The sequence below is a fragment of the Manis javanica genome, chromosome 1 (assembly GCF_040802235.1).
Source record: "Manis javanica isolate MJ-LG chromosome 1, MJ_LKY, whole genome shotgun sequence".
Lineage (NCBI taxonomy): Eukaryota > Metazoa > Chordata > Mammalia > Pholidota > Manidae > Manis > Manis javanica.
The window spans coordinates 40,997,328-41,022,743 of NC_133156.1; the positions used below are offsets into that span (position 1 = coordinate 40,997,328).

Sequence of the window (25,416 nt, forward strand, 5' to 3'; positions counted from 1 at the left end):
GATCAAAGACCTGAATGTAAGTCATGAAACCATAAAACTTTTAGAATATATAGGCAAAACTCTCTTGAATATAAACATGAACAACTTCTTCATGAACATATCTCCACAGGCAAGGGACACAAAAGCAAAAATGAACAAGTGGGACTACATCAAACTAAAAAACTTCTGTACAGAAAAAGGCACCATCAGTAGAACAAAAAGGCATCCTACAGTATTGGAGAATATATTCATAAATGATGTATCTGATAAGGAGTTCATATCCAAAATATACAAAGAGCTCATGCACTTCAACAAACAAAAGCAAATGACCCAATTAAAAAATAGGCAGAGGATCTGAACAGACACTTCTCCAAAGAAGAAATTCAGATGGCCAACAGGCACATAAAAAGATGCTCCACATCACTAATCATCAGAAAAATGCAAATTAAAACCACAATGAGATATCACCTCACACCAGTAAGAATCACCACTATCCAAAATGCAAACAACAACAAATGTTGGCGAGGATGTGGAGAAAGGGGAACCCCACTATGCTGATGGTGGGATTATAAATTACTTCAACCTTTGTGGAAAGCAGTATGGAGGATTCTCAAAAACCTAAAAAGAGAAATGCCATTTCCATTCTATGTATATACTACATCTTGTTTGTCCATTCATCCATTGATGGCACATGGGTTGCTTCCATCTTTTGGCTTTTGTGAATAATGCTGCTATGAACATGAGTTTTTGAATATCTCTTCAAACCCTTGCTTTGAGTTATTTTAGATATACATTCAGAAATGGAATTTCTGAATCATATGGTAATTCTAATCTTTTGGGAAACTGCTGTACTGTTTTTCACAGTAGCAGCACCATTTTACATTCCCACCAATCATGCACAAGGGTTCTAATTTCTCCACAATCTTCACCAACACTCGTTATTGTTATTTTCTAGGGTTTTTTAATAGTAACCATTGGAATGGGTGTAAGATGGTATCTTATTGTGGTTTCAATTTGTAGTTCCCTGGTGATTAATGATGTTGAGTACATTTTCAAATGCTTGTTGTCCATTTGTATATGTTCCTTGAAAAAATGTCTATTTAAGTCCTTTGCCCATTTTTTAATTGAGTTATTTTTGTTGTTGAACTTCAAGTTTTTAAAGTTCCATTTTATTGGGGTATAGTCTATACAAAATAAAATGCACTCTTTTTTAAGTGTGTGGTTTAAGTTTTGACAATTGTATGCAGTCATGTAACCAACACCACAGTCAAGGTATAGAACATTTTCATCACCCCCAAAATACTTCTCACATGCCTATGTAGTCAGTTTCCCCACACACACAGTCCTGGCAACAACTGGTATTCCCTATAATTTTCCCCAGTGTCATATAAATGAAACTTACTATATGTAGCCTTCTGCATCTGACTTTGTCCACTTACCATGATACTTATGAGATTTATCCCTGCTGTTGCATGTATCAGTTAATTTATTCCTTTTCATTGATAAGTAGTATTCCATTATGTGGATATACCACATTTTTTATTAATTTCCTAGTTTGTGGACACTGAGTTATTTTCTGTTTTAGGGTATTATAAATAAAACTGTTACAAACATTTGCATACAGGTCTTTGTGCATGGACATATGTATGTTTTCCCTTCTCTTGGGTAAATACCTAGAAGTGAAAGTGTGGAGTTGTATAGTAAGTGTATGTTTACTTTTATAAAAACTGCCAAGCTGTTTTCCAAAATTGCTGTACCATTTTGCACCCCATTTTGTATCCCTTAGTGTCTAAGATTTCTAGTAACTCCATATCCTCACAACATCGAGCATTTTAGTCTTTTTTATCTTAGTCATCTAGTTAGTAGATAGTCTCTCTTGTGGCTTTAATTTGCATTTCTTTAATGACTAATAATATTGAACATTTTTCTACCTGCTTATTTGCCTCTGTCCATCTTCTCTGGCATTGTGCCCAAATCTTTGTGCATTTTATTGTTTTTTTTTTAATCTTTCTATTGAGTTGTAAGAGTTCTTTATATATTTTAGGTCCAATTATTTTAACATATATATGCTTTGCAAATATTTTCTCCAGTTAAGTATTGTCTTTTTATTTCTTAAACAGTGTCTTTTTTAAAGTGGTCATATTTAATTTTGGTGAAGTGCAATTTATCAATTTTTTTAAGTATAATATCTATTTTATATTTTTTTCAGAGAACAATTTTTCTTCGGTCCTTAAGGACTTAGCTCCTTATATGGGCTTTGATGGAGGTCATGGGGCAGCACCCACAGGTCTAAATTGGGATGGGGGTGTTTGGTCCCTCTGTGCCTCACCAAACTGATTCTTGACCACCTTGCTGTGAAGTTTGCATACACCTTAGGAAACACATAAGCATCAAAGATACAGCTTTGGAAATATCCTCAACAGAAGTAGCCTCTACTATGATTCAAATGACAAACTTCTTAACGGCCTTGTCCTTGGGCATATGTGGGCACCGTTAGTATAGCAGGCAGGCTGCATGTGGCTGCTGCCCTTTTTGGCATAACCATTACTCCTTCCTTTTTTGGCTATGTTGTCAGAGAGGCCTAAGAGAGCCAATTTATCAATGCTTAAATTTTATAGTCCATGCTTTTTATTGTCCTATGAGTAATTTTTAATTTAAGAAGAAAAAAAACCTGGCAGATAACCCTACTTTTCTGATGAGGCTTGTGGGAACAAACAGGTGGTCTTTGAGGTAAGGAATGCAGAGAAAGGGAAAATTAGCAGAGGCTTTCACTGGGAGAACAGAATAGAGAGGAAGGAGACAATTGCTCTAAGTTCAAGCAACTTCCAAGGCTTCATTGGCTCTCTCATCTCCGCAAGCAGAGAGAAGGTGGAGCTCCCCACAGATCAAATAATGACATGAATAAATGTATAACTGCAGACAGGGGTAAGGGTTACACACTGATCTGAGAGTTCAGAAGCAAGCTCCTGGCCGTGTTCAGGAAGGGGAGTGTTAGGAGGTGACTTTCCTGAAGGAATGAAGCTTGAGCTGAGCTTTGAAAGGGTGGGAAGGGAGCCTTAAAGGCAGAAGGAACTGCCCTTCAACAGCTCTAGCAAGGGTGTGGATGGTGCTGCTCAAAAGGCAGGCAGGGGCCAGGCAGGTAGGATCTGGAAGACTTTGGATATATTTTTTTTTCCTATTTTTTTTTTTTGAGAGGGCATCTCTCATATTTATTGATCAAATGGTTGTTAACAACAATAAAATTCAGTATGGGGGGGTCAACGCTCAATATACAATCATTAATTCATCTCAAGCCTAATTCTCGTCAGTCTCCAATCTTCTGAAGCATAACGAACAAGTTCTTACATGGTGAACGAATTCTTACATAGTGAATAAATTCTTACATGATGAACAGTACAAGGGCATTCATCACAGAAACATTCAGTTTTGATCACGCATTATGAACTATAAACAATCAGGTCAAATATGAATATTCGTTTGATTTTTATACTTGATTTATATGTTGATCCCACATTTCTCCCTTTATTGTTATTATTTTTTTATTTTTAATAAAATGCTGAAGTGGTAGGTAGATGCAAGATAAAGGTAGAAAACATAGTTTAGTGCTGTAAGAGGGCAAATGTAGATGATCAGATGATCAGGTGTGTGCCTATGGACTAAGTATTAATCCAGGCTAGACAAGGGCAGCAAAACATCCACGGATGCAGAAGATTTCTCTCAAAGCAGGGGGGTGAGGTTCTGAGCCTCACCTCTGTTGATCCCCAAATTCTCACCTGATGGCCCCCCTGTGACTGTGCCTGTCTTAGGTTGTTCCTCCCTTGAGGAATCTTACCCGTCTCTGGCTAACCAGTCATCTTCCGGGGCCATACAGGGAAATGTAAAGTTGGTAAGTGAGAGAGAAGCCATATTGTTTGAAAAGGTTAGCTTTTTACTTCTTTGCAGATTTATGCCCTGTGGCTTCTATGCCCAGCACTTGTCTCGAGGTATCTTTACCACCTGGAGGAATTATGATACTTGGTAAATTCGATATGAGGCACGAATTCTATTTAAGGGCTGTAATTAGGAAGGAAGAAGAAAAGCTATAGAGGTAGCATATGGAAGAAAACATGGGAAGATTGATTATTTCTTTGACATATCTTCGTGTAGAGTACCTTAAGTATGTATAGGTTTTAAACTACTAACTAATTTGCACACACATATTAACATAATAGGAATACGGTGACATAAACAAAGCAAATCTATAATTACCATCCATCTCCAGTGAAGCCAAGAAAACCATTTAGGCACCCTAGGCATTTGTGAAAATTTGTCTATGATATGATGGATATTGTCCTACTGTACTTGAACAGTCTGAGAAAAATCAGACAAATTAAAGCAGCCCATTTCTGGGATCTGTTCACATCCCATATGTTCTTTTAACCGTAGATAGTCTCTAGTCATAAGATTTTGGAGTGCTACAACTTGCACCCCTCCCAACTCCTGGTTGAGTTCCAACAGTACAGATCTGGTCAAATTTGTTGTCTCACTGTGTGCACATGCCAGCCTAGACATCTTCCTCCTCATTCCTATGGCAAGTCCAGGAGACGGTGGGGTGGACGCAGCCACAACCGCAGCATCGCCCGGATCCCTGTGGAGGCTTTTTGATGATCATCCCCTGGCACGAGTCCTCCAGAGAGTGCTGATGCCGGAAGCTCCTCCTCATATCGTATCTTAGTTCATTTTCTGGGTATCCAAGCTAGGCCTTGATCTTCTGCATAGAAACAAACAGACCCTTTGCCCACACTTTGACATGCCCTCTATACCACTGTGCAGAACTCATTGGAGGTCAGCACACAGGGACTGCCTTTTTTTTTTTCTTTTTATTAAGAGAAAGGAATATTATCAGAAAAGAGTACCTCCATAGCTGATCATCTGACACCCTTTAAGTGATCAACATTAAGGATATTTAAAACATGTGTTGATCTTTGATTTACCAATAGTTTTATCCTACCAAGGAGTAATCCCCCTTTTCTTTCTTTCTTCCCTTTTTTTTTTTAATCTTTAATCTACACTTACATGAAGAGTACTATGTTTACTATGCTCTCCCCTATATCAGTTCCCCCCTAACAACCACATTACGGTTCCTGTCCATCAGCTTAGCAAAATGTTGTAGAATCCCTACTTGTCCTCTCTGTGTTGTGCAGCCCACCCTCCCCTTTCTCCCTCCCCCCCATGCATGCTAATCTTAATACCCCCTTCTTCTTCCCCCCCCCTTATCCCTCCCTGCCCACCCATCCTCCCCAGTTCCTTTCCCTTTGGTACCTGTTAGTCCATTTTTGGGTTCTATAATTCCGCTGCTGTTTTGTTCCTTCAGTTTTTCCTTTGTTCTTATACTACTCAGATGAGTGAAAACATTCGGTATTTCTCTTTCTCTGCTTGGCTTATTTCACTGAGCATAATACTCTCCAGCTTCATCCATGTTGCTGCGAATGGTTGGATTTTTCCACTTCTTATGGCTGAATAGTATTCCATTGTGATATATGTACCACATCTTCTTTATCCATTCATCTACCAATGGACATTTAGGTTGCTTCCAATTCTTGGCTACTGTAAATAGTGCAGCGATAAACATAGGGGTGCACCTGTCTTTCTCAAACTTGATCACTGCGTTCTTAGGGTAAATTCCTAGGAGTGGAATTCCTGGGTCAGATGGTAGGTCTGTTTTGAGCATTTTGATGAACCTCCAAACTGCTTTCCACAATGGTTCAACTAATTTACATTCCCACCAGCAGTGTAGGAGGGTTCCCCTATCTCCACAGCCTCGCCAACATTTGTTGTTGTTTGTCTTTTGGATGGCAGCCATCCTTACTGGTGTGAGGTGATACCTCAATGTAGTTTTAATTTGCATTTTTCTGATAATTAGCGATGTGGAGCATCTTTTCATGTGTCTGTTGGCCATCTGTATTTCTTTTTTAGAGAACTGTCTGTTCAGTTCCTCTGCCCATTTTTTAATTGGGTTATTTGTTTTTTGTTTGTTGAGGCATGTGAGCTCTTTATATATTCTGGACGTCAAGCCTTTATCGGATCTGTCATTTTCAAATATATTCTCCCAAACTGTAGGGTTCCTTTTTGTTCTATTGATGGTGTCTTTCGCTGTACAGATGCTTTTCAGCTTAATGTAGTCCCACTTGCTCATTTTTGCTGTTGTTTTCCTTGCCTGGGGAGATATGTTCAAGAAGAGGTCACTCATGTTTATGTCTAAGAGGTTTTTGCCTATGTTTTTTTCCAAGAGTTTAATGGTTTCATGACTTATATTCAGGTCTTTGATTCATTTTGAGTTTACCTTTGTATATGGGGTTAGACAATGGTCCAGTTTCATTCTCCTACACGTAGCTGTCCAGTTTTGCCAACACCATCTGTTGAAGAGACTGGCATTTCCCCATTGTATGTCCATGGCTCCTTTATCAAATATTAATTGACCATATTTGTTTGGGTTAATTTCTGGAGTCTCTAATCTGTTCCACTGGTCTGTGGCTCTGTTCTTGTGCCAGTACCAAATTGTCTTGATTACTATGGCTTTGTAGTAGAGCTTGAAGTTGGGGAGTGAGATCCCCCCTACTTTATTCTTCTTTTTCAGGATTGCTTTGGCTATTCAGGGTCTTTGGTGTTTCCATATGAATTTTTGAATTATTTGTTCCAATTCATTGAAGAATGTTGCTGGTAATTTGATAGGGATTGCATCAAATCTGTATATTGCTTTGGGCAGGATGGCCATTTTGACGATATTAATTCTTCATAGCCATGAGCATGGGATGAGTTTCCATTTATTACTGTCCCCTTTAATTTCTCTTAAGAGTGACTTGTAGTTTTCAGAGTGTAAGTCTTTCACTTCTTTGGTTAGGTTTATTCCTAGGTATTTTATTCTTTTTGATGCAATGGTGAATGGAATTGTTTCCCTGATTTCTCTTTCTATTGATTCATTGTTAGTGTATAGGAAAGCTACAGATTTCTGTGTGTTAATTTTGTATCCTACAACTTTGCTGTATTCCGATATCAGTTCTAGTAGTTTTGGAGTGGAGTCTTTAGGGTTTTTTATGTACAGTATCATATCATATGCAAATAGTGACAGTTTAACTTCTTCTTTACCAATCTGGATTCCTTGTATTTCTTTGTTTTGTCTGATTGCCGTGGCTAGGACCTCCAGCACTATGTTGAATAAGAGTGGGGAGAGTGGGCAACCCTGTCTTGTTCCCGATCTCAGAGGAAATGCTTTCAGCTTCTCGCTGTTCAGTATAATGCTGGCTGTGGGTTTATCATATATGGCCTTTATTATGTTGAGGTACTTGCCTTCTATTACCATTTTGCTGAGAGGTTTTATCATGAATGGATGTTGAATTTTGTCAAATGCTTTTTCAGCATCTATAGAGATGATCATGTGGTTTTTGTCTTTCTTTTTGTTGATGTGGTGGATGATGTTGATGGATTTTCGAATGTTGTACCATCCTTGCATCCCTGGGATGAACCCCAGTTGGTCATAGTGTATGATCCTTTTGATATACTGTTGAATTCTGTTTGCTAATATTTTATTGAGTATTTTTGCATCTACATTCATCAGGGATATTGGTCTGTAATTTTCTTTTTTGGTGGGGTCTTTGCCTGATTTTGGTATTAGGGTGATGTTGGCTTCATAGAATGAGTTTGGGAGTATTCCCTCCTCTTCTATTTTTTGAAACACTTTAAGGAGAATGGGTATTATGTCTTCTCTGTGTGTCTGATAAAATTCTGAGGAAAATCCGTCCGGCCCCGGGGTTTTGTTCTTGGGTAGTTTTTTGATTACCGTTTCAATTTCTTTGCTCGTAATTGGTTTGTTTAACTTTTGTGTTTCTTCCTTGGTCAGTCTTGAAAGGTTGTATTTTTCTAGGAAGTTGTCCATTTCTTCTAGGTTTTCCAGCTTGTTGGCATATAGGTTTTCATAGTAGTCTTTAATAATTCTTTGTATTTCTGTGGAGTCTGTCGTGATTTTTCCATTCACACTTCTGATTATGTTGATTTGTGTTGATTCTCTTTTTCTCTTAATAAGTTTGGCTAGAGGCTTATCTATTTTGTTTATTTTCTCAAAGAACCACCTCTTGGTTTCGTTGATTTTTGCTATTGTTTTATTCTTCTCAATTTTGTTTATTTCTTCTCTGATCTTTATTATGTCCCTCCTTCTGCTGACTTTAGGCCTCATTTGTTCTTCTTTTTCCAGTTTCGATAATTGTGATGTTAGACTATTCATTTGGGATTGTTCTTCCTTCTTCAAGTGTGCCTGGATTGCTATATACTTTCCTCTTAAGACTGCTTTTGCTGCGTCCCACAAAAGTTGGGGCTTAGTGTTGTTGTTGTCATTTGTTTCTATATATTCCTCGATCTCTATTTTGATCTGTTCATTGATCCATTGATTACTTAGTAGCATGTTGTTAAGCCTCCATGTGTTTGTGAGCCTTTTTGTTTTCTTTGTAGAATTTATTTCTACTTTTATACCTTTGTGGTCTGAAAAATTGGTTGGTAGAATTTCAATATTTTGGAATTTACTGAGGCTCTTTTTGTGAGCTAGTATGTGGTCTATTCTGGAGAATGTTCCATGTGCACTTGAGAAGAATGTGTATCCTGTTGCTTTTGGATGTAGAGTTCTATAGATGTCTATTAGGTCCATCTGTTCTAGTGTGTTGTTCAGTGCCCGTGGGTCCTTACTTATTTTCTGCCCAGTGGATCTCTCCTTTGGGGTGAGTGGTGTGTTGAAGTCTCCTAAAATGAATGTATTGCAGTCTATTTCCCTCCTTAGTTCTGTTAGTATTTGCTTCACATATGCTGGTGCTCCTGTATTGGGTGCATATATATTTAGAATGGTTATATCCTCTTGTTGGACTGAGCCCTTTATCATTATGTAGTATCCTTCTTTATCTCTTGTTACTTTCTTTGTTTTGAAGTCTATTTTGTCTGATATTAGTACTGCAACCCCTGCTTTCTTCTCACTGTTGTTTGCCTGAAATATGTTTTTCCATCCCTTGACTTTTAGTCTATGCTTATCTTTGGGTTTAAGGTGAGTTTCTTGTAAGCAGCATATAGATGTGTCTTGCTTTTTTATCCATTCTATTACTCTGTGTCTTTGATTGGTGCATTAAGTCCATTTACATTTAGGGTGACTATTGAGAGATATGTACTTATTGCCATTGCAGGCTTTAGATTCGTGGTTACCAAAGGTTCAAGGATAGCTTCTTCAGTATCTTACTGCCTAACTTAGCTCGCTTATTGAGCTGTTATATACACTGTCTGGAGATTCTTTTCTTCTCTCCCTTCTTATTCCTCCTCCTCCCTTCTTCATATGTTGTGTGTTTTGTTCTGTGCTCTTTTTAGGAGTGCTCCCATCTAGAGCAGTCCCTGTAGGATGCCCTGTAGAGGTGGTTTGTGGGTAGCAAAATCCCTCAGCTTTTCCTTGTCTGGGAATTGTTTAATCCCACCATCATATTTAAATGATAGTTGTGCTGGATATAGTATCCTTGGTTCAAGGCCCTTATGTTTCATTGCATTAAGTATATCATGCCATTCTCTTCTGGCCTGTAGGGTTTCTGTCGAGAAGTCTGATGTTAGCCTGATGTGTTTTCCTTTATAGGTGACCTTTTTCTCTCTAGCTGCCTTTAAAACTCTTTCCTTGTCCTTGATCCTTGCCATTTTAATTACTATGTGTCTTGGTGTTGTCCTCCTTGGATCCTTTCTGTTGGGGGTTCTGTGTAATTCCATGGTCTGTTCGATTATTTCCTCCCCCAGTTTGGGGAAGTTTTCAGCAATTATTTCTTCAAAGAGACTTTCTATCCCTTTTCCTCTTTCTTCTTCTTCTGGTACCCCTATAATACAAATATTATTCCTTTTGGCTTGGTCACATAGTTCTCTTAGTGTTGTTTCATTCCTGGAGATCCTTTTATCTCTCTCTATGTCAGCTTCTATACATTCCTGTTCTCTGGTTTCTATTACTTCAATGGCCTCTTGCATCTTATCCATTCTGCTTATAAATCCTTCCAGGGATTGTTTCACTTCTGAGATCTCCTTCCTAACATCTGTGATCTCCCTCCGGACTTCATCCCATTGCTCTTGCATTTTTCTCTGCATCTCATCCCATTGCTCTTGCATTTTTCTCTGCATCTCTGTCAGCATGTTCATGATTTTTATTTTGAATTCTTTTTCAGGAGGACTGGTTAGGTCTGTCTCCTTCTCAGGTGTTGTCTCTGTGATCTTTGTCTGCCTGTAGTTTTGCCTTTTCATGGTGATAGAGATAGTTTGCAGAGCTGGTACAAGTGGCCGCTGGAAGAGCTTCCCTTCTTGTTTGTTTGTGGCCTTCCTCTCCTGGGAGAATAGCGATCTCTAGTGGCTTATTGATTGTCTGCTGTGCGCAGGCAGGGCTTCTGCTTCCTGCCCGTTTGCTATGAAGTTTATCTCCGCTGTAGCTGTGGGCGTGGCCTGGCTGGGGCTGCTCCTCCAAAGTGGTGGTGCCCCATTGGAGGGGGAGCGGCCGGGAGGCTATTTATCTCCGTAATGGGCCTCTGTGCTCCTTGTTGCCCAGGGGGTTAGAGTGCCCAGAGATCCCCAGATTCCCTGCCTCTGATCTAAGTGTTCTGTCATGCCCCTTTAAGACTTGCAAAAAGCACTCCCCAAACCAAAACAACAACAGCAACAATGAGAGAGGGAACAGAAGAAAAAAAGGGGAAAAAAAGGAAAAAACACACAATTTTTTTTTTTCCTCAGGCGCCGGTCCCAGGCACCTGCTCACTGGTCCTGCTGCCCTGCCTCCCTAGCACTGGGGTCCCTGTCCCTTCAAGGCTTCCAAAAAGCACCCACCAACCGGTCCTGCAGGGAAAAACGCGCGATATTCCTTGTCTTCAGGCGCCGGTCCCAGGCACCCGCTCACCGGTCCTGCTGCTCTGCCTCCCTAGCACCGGGGTCCCTGTCTCTTTAAGGCTTCCAAAAAGCACTCGCCAAAAAGAGAAAAAAAAAGGGGGGGGAAACGCGCGATTTCCTCCGTCCTCAGGCGCCAGTCTCAGGCACCCACCCACCGGTCCCGCAGGGAAAAATGCACGATATTCTTTGTCCTCAGGCGCCGGTCCCAGGCACCCGCTCACCGGTCCTGCCACCCTGCCTCCCTAGCAACGGGATCCCTGTCTCTTTAAGGCTTCCAAAAAGCACTCACCAAAAAAAAGCAAAAAACAAAAAACCGCTCCGGTTTCTTTCCACCCGCCGGGAGCCGGGGGGAGGGGCGCTCGGGTCCCGCCGGGCCGGGGCTTGTATCTTACCCCTTTCACAAGGCCCTGGGTTCTTGCAGGTGTGGATGTGGTCTGGATGTTGTCCTGTGTCCTCTGGTCTCTATTCTAGGAAGAGTTTTCTTTGTTATATTTTCATAGCTGTATGTGTTTTTGGGAGGAGATTTCCACTGCTCTACTCACGCCGCCATCCTGGCTCCGCCTCCTGGATATATTTTTGTCTTCATCATAAGAAACTGGGAGTGAAAAGGTGATGATGTGATCATATGTGCATTTTAGAAAGATTAATTTGGCTGCTGGGTGAAAAATGGATTAGAGAAGGAATGGAGAGTTTACGCACCATCAAAATTAGTTATCCACCTCACTAAGATGGCTATAATTTAAAACAATAGCAAAAACACAGAAAATAACAGGGTCGGTAATAAAATGGAGAAACTGGAACCCTTGTATATTGCTGGTGTAAACTGGTGCAGCCCCTCTGAAAAACAGGTTGGCAGTTCCAACGTAACTTAAACATTGAATGACCATTTGGCCCAGCAATTCCCCTGTTGGGTATGTACCCACAGGTATTGAAAACAGGAACTCATACAAAAAATTGTACATGAATGTTCATAGCAGTACTCTGCACAATAACCAAAAGGTAGAAATAACCCAAAGCCCATCAACTGATAAATGGATAAACAAATGTGGTATGTCCATACAATGGAATATTATCCAGCCATAAAAAGGAATGAGGTAAGAGTATATTTGTAAATCACATATCCGACAAGGGGTTAACATCCAAAATATATAAAGAACTTACACACCTCAACATCCAAAAAGCAAATAACCCAATTAAAAAATGGGCAAAGGAGATGAAGAGACAGTTCTCCAAAGAAGAAATTCAGATGGCCAACAGGCACATGAAAAAATGCTCCACATCACTAATCAGCAGGGAAATGCAAATTAAAACCACAATGAGATATCACCTCACACCAGTAAGGATGGCCAGCATTGAAAAGACTAAGAACAACAAATGTTGGCGAGGATGTGGAGAAAGGGGAACCCTCCCACACTGCTGGTGGGAATGTAAGTTAGTTCAACCATTGTGGAAAGTAATATGGAGGTTCCTCAAAAAACTAAAAAGAGAAATACCATTTGACCCCAGAATCCCACTTCTTGGAATATACCCAAAGAATACAACTTCTCAGATTCAAAAAGACATATGCACCCCTATGTTCATCGCAGCACTTTTTACAATAGCCAAGATATGAAAGCAACCTAAATGTCCATCTGTAGATGAATGGATAAAGAAGATGTGGTACATATATACAATGGAATACTATTCAGCCATAAGAAAGAAACAAATCCTACCATTTGCAACAACATGGATGGAGCTGGAGGACATTATGCTCAGTGATATTAGCAGGAGGAGAAAGACAAGTGCCAAATTATTTCCCTCATTCGTGGAGTATAACAATAAAGCAAAATGGCAGCAGACTCAAGATACTCCAAGAAGGAACTAGTGGTTACCAAAGGGGAGGGGTGTGGGAGGGCAGGTGGGGAGGGAGGAAAAAGGGGACTTAGGGGTATCATGATTAGTACACATGGTGTGGGGGATCATGGGGAGAACAGTGTATCACAGAGAAGGGACATAGTGGATCTCTGGCAACTTGCTACACTGATGGACAGTGACTGCATTGGGGTATGGGTGGGGACTTGATAATGTGGGTGAATGTAGTAACCACATTGCTTTTTCATGTGAAATCTTCATAAGAGTGTATATCAATCATACCTTAATAAAAAAAATTTAAGTGCTGCGATAAAAAAAAAGGAATGAAGTACTGATACATACTACAACATAGATGAACCTCAAAAACATCATGCTAAGTGAAAGAAGCCTGACACAAAAGGCCACATATTGTATGATTCCATTTACATGAAATATCTAGAGTCAGAAAATCCATAAGGACAGAAAACAGACTGATGGTTGCCAGGGCTGATTCACTAATAGTAAATTTCATGTTATGTGTCTTTTTCTACAACAAAAAAAATTAAGTAAGTTATCCTCATTTCCCCTTCCTCGATGCCAGAAGGAAATTGATCTCATTATGCCCTCCTAGTTTCTAAGATGCCATAAGTGCCCAGGTAGTGTACTTTGTACTCTGCCCATCCGTAGGATGATTACAGTAAACACTGAATAAGCAGTAATGTTAGACCATCAAATGAGAAAGTATTTTCTTCTCATTCCTTCTGGTCACATCAAGTTGAAAGTCTCACTTTGGTGTTAGTAAATCCCTAACACCCCTCTAATACTTACCAATCCCTCTCTCTCTCTTTATATATATATATTTTTTTTTTTCTTTTTAAGTAAAGAAATAGCAGACCTCGGGCTCAGAGCTTTAGACAGGCAGCCTCAGAGCTCAAATTTAATAATACTGCTTTGTTTTTATTGTATTTAACTTTACTGAAAACGTCTCTTCAGGGCAAGTGACACTAGTATTTCAACTATGCAGATGACATTAAATTTTCCTTTCCAAATAAATTTTATTAAGTGATGAAATTATTTTTAAATTGACATAAATAATAGAGGGCTGCAGAAATAGCAAAAATCATGATATGGCTGTGCTAATGACCAAAGTTTATGAAATACTACACTTCAATTACATCTGTTACTTCTCAGGAACTGTGTCCATCAAACCTTTAAAAATTATAGCCTGTGGACAAAGTTCTGGTTAGGACTCATATTGTACTAGCCCCTATCCACCCCCACCCTGTCACTGTGTCACTAAAATAGAGCATGCAGAGTGAGCCAGCGAGGCCTGTGGTTTGGAAATTAAAGTTGAAGAGGCAGGAGCTGGCTTCTAGTCCAAGGCCTTTCTAGCTGTCCCTGAGGGTAACTGGGGACTCTGGTGTGACTCATCATGGAAGTTCCCACCAAGGGAAGGGATGGACTGATGGTGAAAAGAATGCCTGATCAATCTAACTGCATCCCAAATCCCACTTTACCTCCAGAAATTAGAGAATCTCCTAGAAACAGGTCTTCATGAGTTGTGCTCATACTGCTGGCTCTAGTTACCCTCCCAAGAAGATGCTAGCAGCAGCGTCAGGGCCTGTGAGGAGTGAGGTCAAAATGGCTCCAAGCAGCCTCTACAGCCCTCATATTTCTTCTCACCCTTCCTTCTATTCCAAAACCCCTCAGAGCAGTGATTACTAAGAAGTACCCAAATGAACACCATTTTGAAATCTAAGATATAAAAGGCTGTTCATTTTAAGGTATAACAAAAGCAATTCACTGTGCTATAGCCTTTAGAAAAATTCTCCTAGATAAGAGAAAATATTCTGAGGGGTTCCAAATGTCCTTCAAATTGATACTGTGAAAGCCCCAGGATTTTAGTGTAGACAGCTGGATTCAGTAGCAAACCAACAGTGTACCTTCCCGGTGGATGGAGGATGTATAAGAAATGCTAAAACATCACTGGGATAAATCAGTGGAAAAGTTCATTGGTCTCATTCCTGCTCTAAAAGACAGTTGTTTGTGCAGAGACTTTTTTGGTTTTAAATCCAGTCTTTCTTAACTCTAACTATGTGCAATGCGCATGTTTTGTTAGTCAGCAAAATGGAGTTAATCACAGCACAGAGCATATTTCCTAAAGCTCTAGCTCGGCCTGTGCTTGGGACCGTTCTCATACAAATATTTCTTCTCCCTTTAAAAACAGAGTGAAACAAACAGAAAGTAGGTGTTCAAACAGTGATAATGTTTCGACTCAAAATGTCACAAATCGAAATACAACTTTGTACACTACCCCAGCACAACCCAACCAAAAGAAAACCCTCATTAACTGACCTCAGCTCCAGTGATCGAAATAGTCCTGGTTATAAACTTGGAAGACGTGGGCAGTAAGAAGCTGATTCTGGTGTGATGCCCAAGACTACAAGGTCAGGGTGGGAAAGGACCCCGTGCTGCTGGAGTCTGTCATGGCAGCCGTTCTTCAGCAGATGCCCCCAACCAGGCCCATCCTCTGCTCTCCCAGATGTGGGGTGGGGACACCCAAGTTCTGAGCACTGATCCAGGAGGAGTTAGGAACCTTGGGGCAAGAAGCCTCCATATAGAAGAGTCCCCAATCCATGTATGTCTTCTGCCCAGAGGTCAGAAGAGAGGGAAGTGGGAGGTGGACAACTGGCGCCATTTCCTGCTTTTCCTTTTTGCCCATGCCAGAAAATAATGAATATCTTTTCTCTCTAGGTATCCGCAGGTAAAGAGCAGTTCATTCATTTGAACCACGCAAGTGGGATAGGACAAGAATATGCTGAAAATAATTGAAGTTTTGCTCACAAAGTCAGTGGGAACCCCACTTCAGCTGAAATTCTGAAGTCAAATAAGGCAGAGTATGGGCCTGTTCATGAAAAGTGAGTGATTTATCTTAATTTTGCATCCTTTAACCTGCTTCCCAAAAGTTGTCTGGTTCAGGAAAATTGCAAAAGACAGTTAAAGAGAGATTAAGTACATGGAGCAGTCAGAGACGCTCTTCTGAATTTTTTCTTAGAACATTAATTCTGCTTTGCCAGTGGCGTGGGGCACTACTGGGTGATTATTCTGTTTCTATGAATTTTTGTTTATGGAAAATCAGTTCTTTCTCATCCTCACTAAACAAAATCTAAAGGATGAAGTTTGACAATTTACTTTTGGGAGAATGTGGGCAAACGAACATTTTCATGTAATATTCATGGGAAGACAAAACAAATAAAACCTCTTAAGAGAAGGAACACATTAGCTATCCCTGAGCTAAGGAACTGCAAGAGCTTGCCTATTTGGTAAAAGGAGAAAAGGAAAAATATAGAGGGTTGAACACAATGGAATATTTTGAATTAATTGTCCTGCTGTGTACTTATATAATTAAGTCATTATATTAGCTTGGGCTTCCACAACAAAATACCACAGACTGGGTGGCTTAAAACAACAGAAATTTATTTTCTCACAGTTCTGGAGGCTGGACATCTAAGATCAAGATGTCAGCAGGGTTGTTCCATGAGGCTTCAGATGGCCACCTTCTCACCGTGTCTCACGTGGCCTTTTCTCTGTGAGTGCACATCCCCAGACCTCTTCCTCTTATGAGGACATCAGTCCTATTGGAATACAGCCCCACCCTTATGAACTCATTTAACCTTCACTACCTCCTTATAGGTTCTATCTCCAAATACAGCCACACCAGAGTGAAGGTTTCAACATATGAATTTAGGGGGAACAATTCAGTCCATAACAGTCAGTATACAGAAGTTTTCTGGAAGGATACACAGCACACTGCTGTTAACACCACTTACGGTAAGTGGTGCTGGGATTCCAAGTTAGCCCTGTTCTTTTACCTGAATTTTTTAAATGGTCTTCTTTTAAAAGATGATGACGATAAAAGGATATTAGTTGGGAGAAGTGCCACATTTTATCCTGTCCAGTACGACAGAGGCTCAACCAGCCCTGAGTGCTAAGTGCCATCTGCCTCATTTCTAGGCCTCATGCAGAAGGAAGCCTACCTTGGCCGGCACCAGCATCCCGAGTGGTCCCAGACCATAGTGCTAAGGGAAGGAAAAGGGCCGGGTGAGGAAACAAGGCAATCCTGTGGCAAGTATGTCTTAACCTGTTGGCCCCCTCTAAGGCCTGTGGGCTTACAGGTGCTCTGCACGACCCATGGGCCTCCAGCTCAGATACAGAAGGTGCTGCAGAGGGGCCCTCGGAGCAGGGGGCGGAGGGAGTGGGCAGTGGTATTGGGAGTCTAAAGGCCCTTTGAAGCCCCCCACAACTTCTCTACTCACTTCTCATCCCACATTCTTCCACTGAAGTCAGCACTGGTGGCAGAAATAACTCCTCAGGGCCTTTTGCAAGAAAATTGAGGAATAAATGAGAAGTTGCTTTAGTCCCCTGAATTTCATAAACCTAGTTGCCTCCATGTCTGTGATTGTTAGCTGTTTTGTCTGTCAGCATTTTCATAAACTGTTCCTTTCATGAGCCATGATAAGCATTTAATCAAAGCTGAGCTGGAGGCATGCGTACCAGCACTGCAGCAGGAAGGTGGGGCGCAGGGAGCGCTGTGAGGCCGTGTGTGGGTTGAAGCTGCGAACCGACACAGCAGAACCACACTGAACTGCAAGGCACTAAAACAATAATGGTAACAACTGCCTTTCTCTATGCCCATGAAACTGGGCCAGGCGCTGAGTTAAGTCTTTTGGATCCTCTAAGCCTCGTCAAAAAACCTTGAATGGTGCTTTTATTGATGAGAGGCTCAAAGAGGATCAGTCACCCAGCCAGGAAGAGGTATGTGTCAGGGTTTGGCTGAGTTTAGCTTCACATATCAGAACATAAGTAACAGTGGCTTGAATAGTCAGAAGCTTTTTGTTTTGTTTCTCTCATGTGAGAAGCCTGGAGGTAGGCCGTCCTTAGATGGTGTGGCCACTCTACCTGTCAGGAGAGGCCTGTGTCCCTTCTAGAGTTTGCCTGTTCCATCCTCCTAATGTAGTCATAATGTCCCTCTTCAGGCAGAAAAGGGACAAGGACAAAGGCACATACAGCTGCCTCTGTCCCCCTTTGAAGATTTCCAGAAAGTTCCATCTTATCCTTCTGTGTCATGTGGACACTGCTTTCTGCAAGGTAGCTATTGTGTGCCTGCTACTGTTTTAAGCATTTACATATATTGATGCATTTACTCTACATAATAGCCCTGTAAAGAAGGCTTTTTCAACCCTGGGTTCTAGTTCAATCCCCACTATTACATAGCTAAGTAATTCTAGATAAATCACTGTCTTTCAGCCACCCTCACTTTTCTCATCTGTTTTATAAGGGACTGGACTAGATAAATAATTCTTAACCCAGGGTCTGCAGACCTTTATGGGGCCATGGAAAAGATTCACTGGAGCATGAAAAGTACACCTGCATGTATGTACCCACTAACTCAGCAATTCCACTCCTAGGAATATATCTAACAAAAAATGCAAACAAAAAGATTCACTGGAGATGGTCATGCATTTGGATAGGGAAAAATATTACATTCTTATTGTCACTAACTTCTAGTTGAAATTTAGCATTTCTTTATATTATGACTGTAGGCAACAGACCACAGGAATATTAACAGAACTTGTGACTTTTTCACCAAAAGAAATCACAGATTTTTCATAGCCTATTAGAGTTGTTTCACATATGTTAAGGTGTTGTTTTATGCTCATCACTACTTCAAAATTAGGGTAGTTATCACCCCACCACATTTAATGTGTTAATTATATTACTTCGTTCCCCAAACATCCAGTGCCTCTGCTTTGACCTGAACAGAGGATTACAAAGAAACCACCTTCCTTTCTGGAGTGAAAAGATTGCCCTCCACTTGAGAGGGAGCCTGAGAGGATTCAGCAAGAGTGGGACAACAGATGAGAATATTCTGCACAGTGCTTGACAGCCAGTTGGCACTCAGCACATGTCCCCTTCTTCTTCCTTCTGACTCCTGTCCTTGCTTCCTGCTGGACCCAAATTGGCCTGCTGCCTGAACTTGTGAACGTTTGTACTTCAAGAACACAATGGTTTATGCTTTAAGATAGGCACTGACATGTAATATAGTAAAGTGAGAGTTGGAAGGAAGTATGTTTCCTAACTCAAAATAAATTGTTTGGTCCAGCTGATGAGTCCCAGGGGAAAAAAATGTGCTAGCTCAGTCATTCCATTTATGGTTAGTGCACAAATTCCCTTTCTTGGTCCAAATGACCCAAGCTGAGGGCAAAGAGGGGTTGGGTGGTCCGGCAAGTGGGTACAGGATTCTCGTTTTGGCAGTCTTCTGGATGACTCCCTCCAAGACTGTCAGTCTCCATTTTATGAGGTACCTGCACCCATCCAGCCTTAAAGGCCTCATCTTTAACCAGGCTTTGAGCCATTTGCTTGACACTGAAAAACTGCTGAATTTTCCTGCCAAGTATATATCCATATATATTTCTATAGCTATAAATCACCTTCAAAACCACTTCTCCTTTTTTCAGTTAAGGTTACTCTATCTGAAGAACAGATAAATAGAAAAATAGATTTGTTCTTTAAAAAAAATAGACTTCGTGGTTAGACTCAGTTTTATGTCCTTTTTCTATTCCACTAGCTGTGTAAACTTGAGGAAAACTTTTAACTTCTCTGGGCCTTGGTCCCATCATTAATAATACTACCTACCAGCATCATCCACTGATACAATATTTAAGTGCCTATTGGGCACGAGGCACTGTGCTAGGCTCTAGGGATTTCATAGCAAAGGAGACAGACAAAATCTTGATCCTTGCAGCTCTTACAGTCTATAATCATTGCATAAATAAGTACTCAAGATTGTTACAGATGTGATAAATGATATGAAGGAGATGCACAGGGTGACATGACAGACTGAGCTACTTAAGTGGTATGGAGGCAAGACCTGAAGAACAAGAATGAGCAAACCATGGGAAGAAATGTCAAATGGTTATCAGGCAGAGGGAACATTGAGCACAAAGGTCTGTAGATGGGGAAAATATTGTTGTTTTTAGGAACACATTTTACAGTACAGCATATTAAGAGGGAAAGTGGTACAAGATGAGGTCAAAGACATAGAGACCAGATCACACAGGTCTTATGGGTCATGATAAGGAATTTTAGATTTTTCTGTAATCAGAGTGATAAGCCAATGAAAACAGTGAAGACTTGTACAAGATTCATGTTTTTAAAAGATCGGTCTGGTTACTGCATGGTGAAGAGATTATAGGAAACAAAGGTGAAAGTAGGGAGTCTGTTGTAAGGATTACTATAATTACAAATGTAAAATCATGAGTACAAACCCCCAACACTATAAGTTCTCTGTGAATCTGAGCTGCGTTCTGGAAAGTCCAAGCCTGTCCTAACACAGTTGACACTAGTTTCATGTAGCTACTGAACATTTGAAATGTGGCTAAAATTTGGACTTCTTTTCAGGGATTTCATGTTTTATTTCATTGTAATTAAATTTAATTTTAATTTAAGAACTAATTTAATGTCTGATTCTGTCATTGGGAAATACATTTGAAAAACTTGGATATATAAACTTTTTTAACCGTAAACGTTATGAAATCTGAGTACAGATTCAAATATTTACCATGAAAATTTTCAAATTGAGATGTACCGACAGTAAAGTCCATATGTGATCCCAAAGAGTTAGTATGAAAAACAGAATATGAAATTTTTCTCTTCATAATTTTTATGTTGATCATATGCTCAAATGATAACATTTTGGGTATATTGAGTTAGATAAAATAAGATATAAATTTCACATATTTTATTGTTTTAAAGCTGCTACCAGAAATTTTTAAATTACATATGTGGCTTACATTGTATTGGTATTAAACATGCTGATCTAAGGGAAAACAGAAATCTATAAATTTAAATGCACAGAATGTTAACTGTTAATAATGTCTCCTGTTAGAAATCTTAATTTAAAGATTGGAACTGAGAAAAAAATATAGAACAATAGCATCTTTTGAAAACACTATAGAAATATAGGAACTACATCCTAGTTATGTGTTTTTATACATCACATCCCCAAGGAATTCTTTTGGCATCCCTGACTATTCCTGGATATTGGACTCTATTTTGGCAAGTTCAGGTACCCCAACTCTGGGGGAAGGTGGAAAATGGAGGCCAGGACTTAGAGGATCCCAGTGTGTAAAGCTTTCTCCCTAATGCCACACTCAGTAAGCCTCATGGTATTAATGTATCCACTTTGGGCACAGAAAGATCTGAGTCAGTCTAGCATAGATTTAAATCTATAGCTCCAGGGACCATAGATGCACAGAGCCTCCCAAAGTTTAACACAGTATCTGAATAATAATTCACTAGGGGAGTCAAGAGTGATTTCCATCTCTGCCTAAACATTTTCCACAAGGAAATTTATTTTAGGTTAAAGTTGGTGCCAAGTCTCTACAAAGTGCTACAGGTTCGTTACCTCATTTAAGCCTCATGAAACTTTATGAAGTAGGTATCAAGGCTCAGTGACCTGTCCAAGATCAGGTCACACAGTTGCTAAGAGACAGATGAGGATGTAAACCCAGGCAGTCTGACTCCAGAGCCCACACTCTTAACCACCATACTGGACAGCAAACCCAGTTGTCATGGCAGTGACCCAAAGCACCACCTTGAGTGTAAAACTCCTTCTCTTGTATCCTCCATCACTTCCAGCCATGGGTGAGACTAGCTCACCTCTCCCTGGTCCCCGCCCTGCTCCCAGCACAGAGCTGGTCACAAACCAAGTGAGCAACTACTTAAAGATTGAGAGAAAGACATGAGCCACTGAGAAGTCACCCAACTGCTCCCCCTAGAAAGAAAAGCAAAGAGAAATGGTTCCTTTGCCACTCTCCTGGTTTATTGCTGTACACACCACTGGGGCTAGTACAATGCACTGACTATTGGTTCATTCCTGTTCAGCTTCTCTTCTTTCAACAAACTTCAGTGCTCAGTCCCTATGTGCTTTAGATGTGAATGCTCTTAGGTGCATTTCGGGGAATGTGAATGAAAGTTTCACAAATATTATCATTATTAATAATATTCATTATCGTTAGTAACACTTGTAATAGTAATCAAGTTACTATTATTAGTAGTAAATTATTGTAACAGTGATAATATGGTGAGACTTTCATTAACAATAGTGATTATAATAACAGCAAGTTTATGCTAAGTGTTATTAATATTAAAGAACTTTTTTTCTATCTTGAGCACTTCATTCTATATTTTAGATGAGACATAACACCATTTAATTCTTACAACTATCCTATAAGGTAATTCCAGAAGTGTCAAGATCTCTTTATGCAACTTAGCAGAGCACTGAGTTACCGTTTCGGCCATAAAGTCCAGAAAGAGGATCATTCACCCATGTCCATTGATCCCTTACAGCTGTAAACAAGACAGATACAGTCTCTACCCAGCAAAAATAACAACAGAATATTTCCATTCCCTTTAGAGTGGTTGTAAACAGTAAGAGCCAAAATCTCTGTGGTTCCAGGAACTGATTGGTGGGCTTGTATAAATTTGTTTCTTGCTTCACGCTCTCTACTTCAGCAATATTCAGCTATTTATCATTCCCCAAAATAGCCTAACTCAAATATCATGAAGACTTACCGAACTGGACCAATTGGTTGTTGGTTCTTGCTGGAAAAAAAAAAAAAAAAGAGTAAAGAGTGGATTGCTTCTTCCTTTAAGTTCAGTAGTGCTTTTAATCCCCCTTCTCCCCTGTCCCCCACTAACCTATGAGCTCCTGGTGACAGGAGACAGCAGGACTGTATCTTAGTAGGTCTCTTGTATCCAGCTACTTTCACAAGGCTTGTCACATATTATCACTGTCTCTAACATTCATTAAGTACTATGAGCCTAGCTCTGTGCTCCTTGTCCTGTAGATTAATGTTATTTCTTTCTCCAACAAATTTAGGATGGAGGTACCAGTGTTACCAATCCAAATTTTATAAACAAGGTAAAGTTATGTGTCAAACTTAGAAGCATTAAGTAATTTGCCCCAAAGTCACAGTTAGTCAAATGCCAGAGCCAGATTCAAATAATCAAATAATCCATCTAAAGCATGTTTTCACAGCATGTGCCACCAAATAAACACATAATCAATAGATGTTAGCTACTAGAATATCATCCAAAGTTAGACAGCTAGTAAAGTAATAAGGCTGACATTATAACAAAACTTTATCTATTTACCTATTTGCTTACTTATTTTGCTCCAAAAATTCACAGCCTTTCTATTACATCAGAATTTAGTTATCAGGACTTCTTACAGATCATAAGAGGCCTAACCACTTAAACTTTTTAAGTTCCTGCTGTATTTTAAAAATTAAGAAATATTAAAAGGTTTCAAAAATTCTGATATATCTTTCATGTTTACTTTTAGAACATTAAAGCTTTTAATTTACACACAAATACAATGGTATGCATAACCTCATTTACACAAAAATTCAAAAAACAAGTTTGATATCCTTCCTGAGAAAGTCCCTCCCAGCCATCTCTGCAGTAGGTTCTGTGATTCAGAAAACTATTAATACTCTGTTTTTGCTGCTTACTTGCCTGGCTACTTTAAGGGATATCTCAGTTACACATTTTCCAGCACAATGCCTGGGTCTGATAAACATTCAATAAATATTTCTTGGATAAATGTATAAGGCAACAGTTTGCTTTTGGTTCTAGGACTCCTTAACACTCTTAAATATCATTAAAGACTACAAAAAGCTTTTCTTTATTTGGGGTCTACCTACCAATATTTACTGTACTAGAAGTTAGAATTGAAAAAAAATAGTTCTTATTCATTTAAATAACAATACACCATTATATGCTAACATAAATAATCTTTTTATAAATACTAATTATTTTCCAAAACAAAAAGTATGTATAATAAGAAGAGTGGCACTGTTTTACTTTTTCTCAAATCTCTGGTCTAATAGAAGACAGCTGAATTCTCAAAGCTCCTTCTGTATTCAATCCATTGAACTATCACATGACACACAGTCTCTGGAAAACATTGTACATTCGGGAGAGAAGGAGTATGGGAAAAGCAAATAACAGCTTTCTTTTTTGTATTTTCGCAGAGTAACGCGCAGTCTTGCCGTAACCCAAGATGGAACCCGTCACTCGCATTTCAAGCTGTACAATGACGTCACACACAGACAGCGAGTCCTTCTTTCCCTGAGGGGTCCACTACATTTCCCAGAATGCTTTGCTAACAGCAACGCCATTGGTCCGCGCCGACGGAAGTACACTTGACTGAGCGGAAGTAGAGGATCTCAGACGCTGGGAAGGTGAAGACGAGAGAAGCTGTGAAGTTGTGAGTAGCCGCTTGATCTGTGCGCTAGGTGGTGAGGGACGCACCCCCGAGACGAATTGTTGGGAATCGGGGGGTGGCCCCCTCCTTAACCTTTGGGGCCTCAAACTCTACTTTCTACCATAAGACCTGGGAGCGGGGAGGAACAAAGCATTGCTATAGAGGCGAAATCTCCGTATTGAGATCTTGCTGATTTAAGTTTTCGTGGGACGAGCTGGGGTTAATTCGGGCTCTTGTACCCACACAAAGGTCGTTGGCGTGATTTTGCTGAGACCAGAAAGGCGGGGCTGCTGACGGTATGACTCAGCTTCTGCTGCAGTGGTTCTCAATTGGCTGGACATAGGGATCACCTGGGATGCCTTTTAAAAATACAGATATTCTGTCCGGCAGACCAGAAAATTAGAATCCGTGTACGATAAGATCTGGATAGCAGTACTTGCAAAAGCGTCCCAAGTGTTACGTTGTGCTAGTCAGGATTGAGAAGCACTCTTTTAGTGCCTAATTCTGACGCGCACGGGGATCCTGGTTAGGAGCACCTGTGCCAGGCTGCTCTTCCGTTATAGCCTGGGTGAAGTTGATCACTGAAATTTTGGCAAGGGTTGCATTTTGAGCTCCACCCGAAGTTTATTTTTGAGTCTCTGGTGGTGGTGGTGGTGGTGATGGTGGTGGTGCTGGAAAGACAGGCCATAATTTCTTGTTTACGACTTAGCTGTTCATTCTGAATAAAAATCAGGTCTTTTTTACTCTTGCTGTTGTTTTAGCTTCTGCCTATTTTTTGCTACCCCGACAGAATGCGAGCGGTGGAAAGTGGGTGGGGTCACCGTTAAATCAGTTTCTTCTGTTGCTTTTATGACACTCTGAAAGGAGTATCAGTTAAAATGAGGCTTGGCATTATTTATAAGCTTACGATAAACCTTTTTTAAGTAATGAATTTCAGTGAGAGGAAGTTAGGGTGTGTTTTGGGCTTTGATACAGAAGTTTTAGGTGTGATAGGTAGGATTTTTTTTTTTAAATACAAGTTCCCCCTGCTATCAGAAAGTAAAGCGTTCCTATGAGACCATTCTTAGGCCAAAATGGTGTAAAACCAAGTACCCTCCAATTTCCAGAAGTTTGCCATACACCACTTTGCTTTTATGAAAGACTTGCATTAGTATGGTAATGGCTTTTTTGTGTAAAAGCGAAAATCCTCTTCGGATTTCTTTTGGTTAGCAAAGATAAGTACCATGGTGAGGCTGGGGTTCTTGTTCATGAAGCCGAAGAATGAGCTTCACAAACACTGAAGGTAGGAGAGCAAGGTACAGGCTTTTATTTAGAGATAAAGTAAGAGAGCTCCTGGGTCACGCCAGGAGGGGACAAGAGGGTCC

At 40.1% G+C, this 25,416-nt stretch overlaps 1 protein-coding gene and 1 pseudogene across 1 annotated transcript in view; one reads left to right on the forward strand and one right to left on the reverse strand.

Moving 5' to 3' along the window:
- Positions 1 to 2,225: 2,225 nt before the first annotated feature.
- LOC108403737 (small ribosomal subunit protein eS26-like) lies at positions 2,226 to 23,966 on the reverse strand (annotated as a pseudogene).
- The window catches only part of TTC1 (tetratricopeptide repeat domain 1), a 54,366-nt gene continuing 52,909 nt past the window's right edge, over positions 23,960 to 25,416 (forward strand). Inside the window, exon 1 of the mRNA XM_073231656.1 lies at positions 23,960 to 24,055. The gene's annotated coding sequence lies outside the window, so the exon portion shown is untranslated. The remainder of the gene's footprint in view (positions 24,056 to 25,416) is intronic.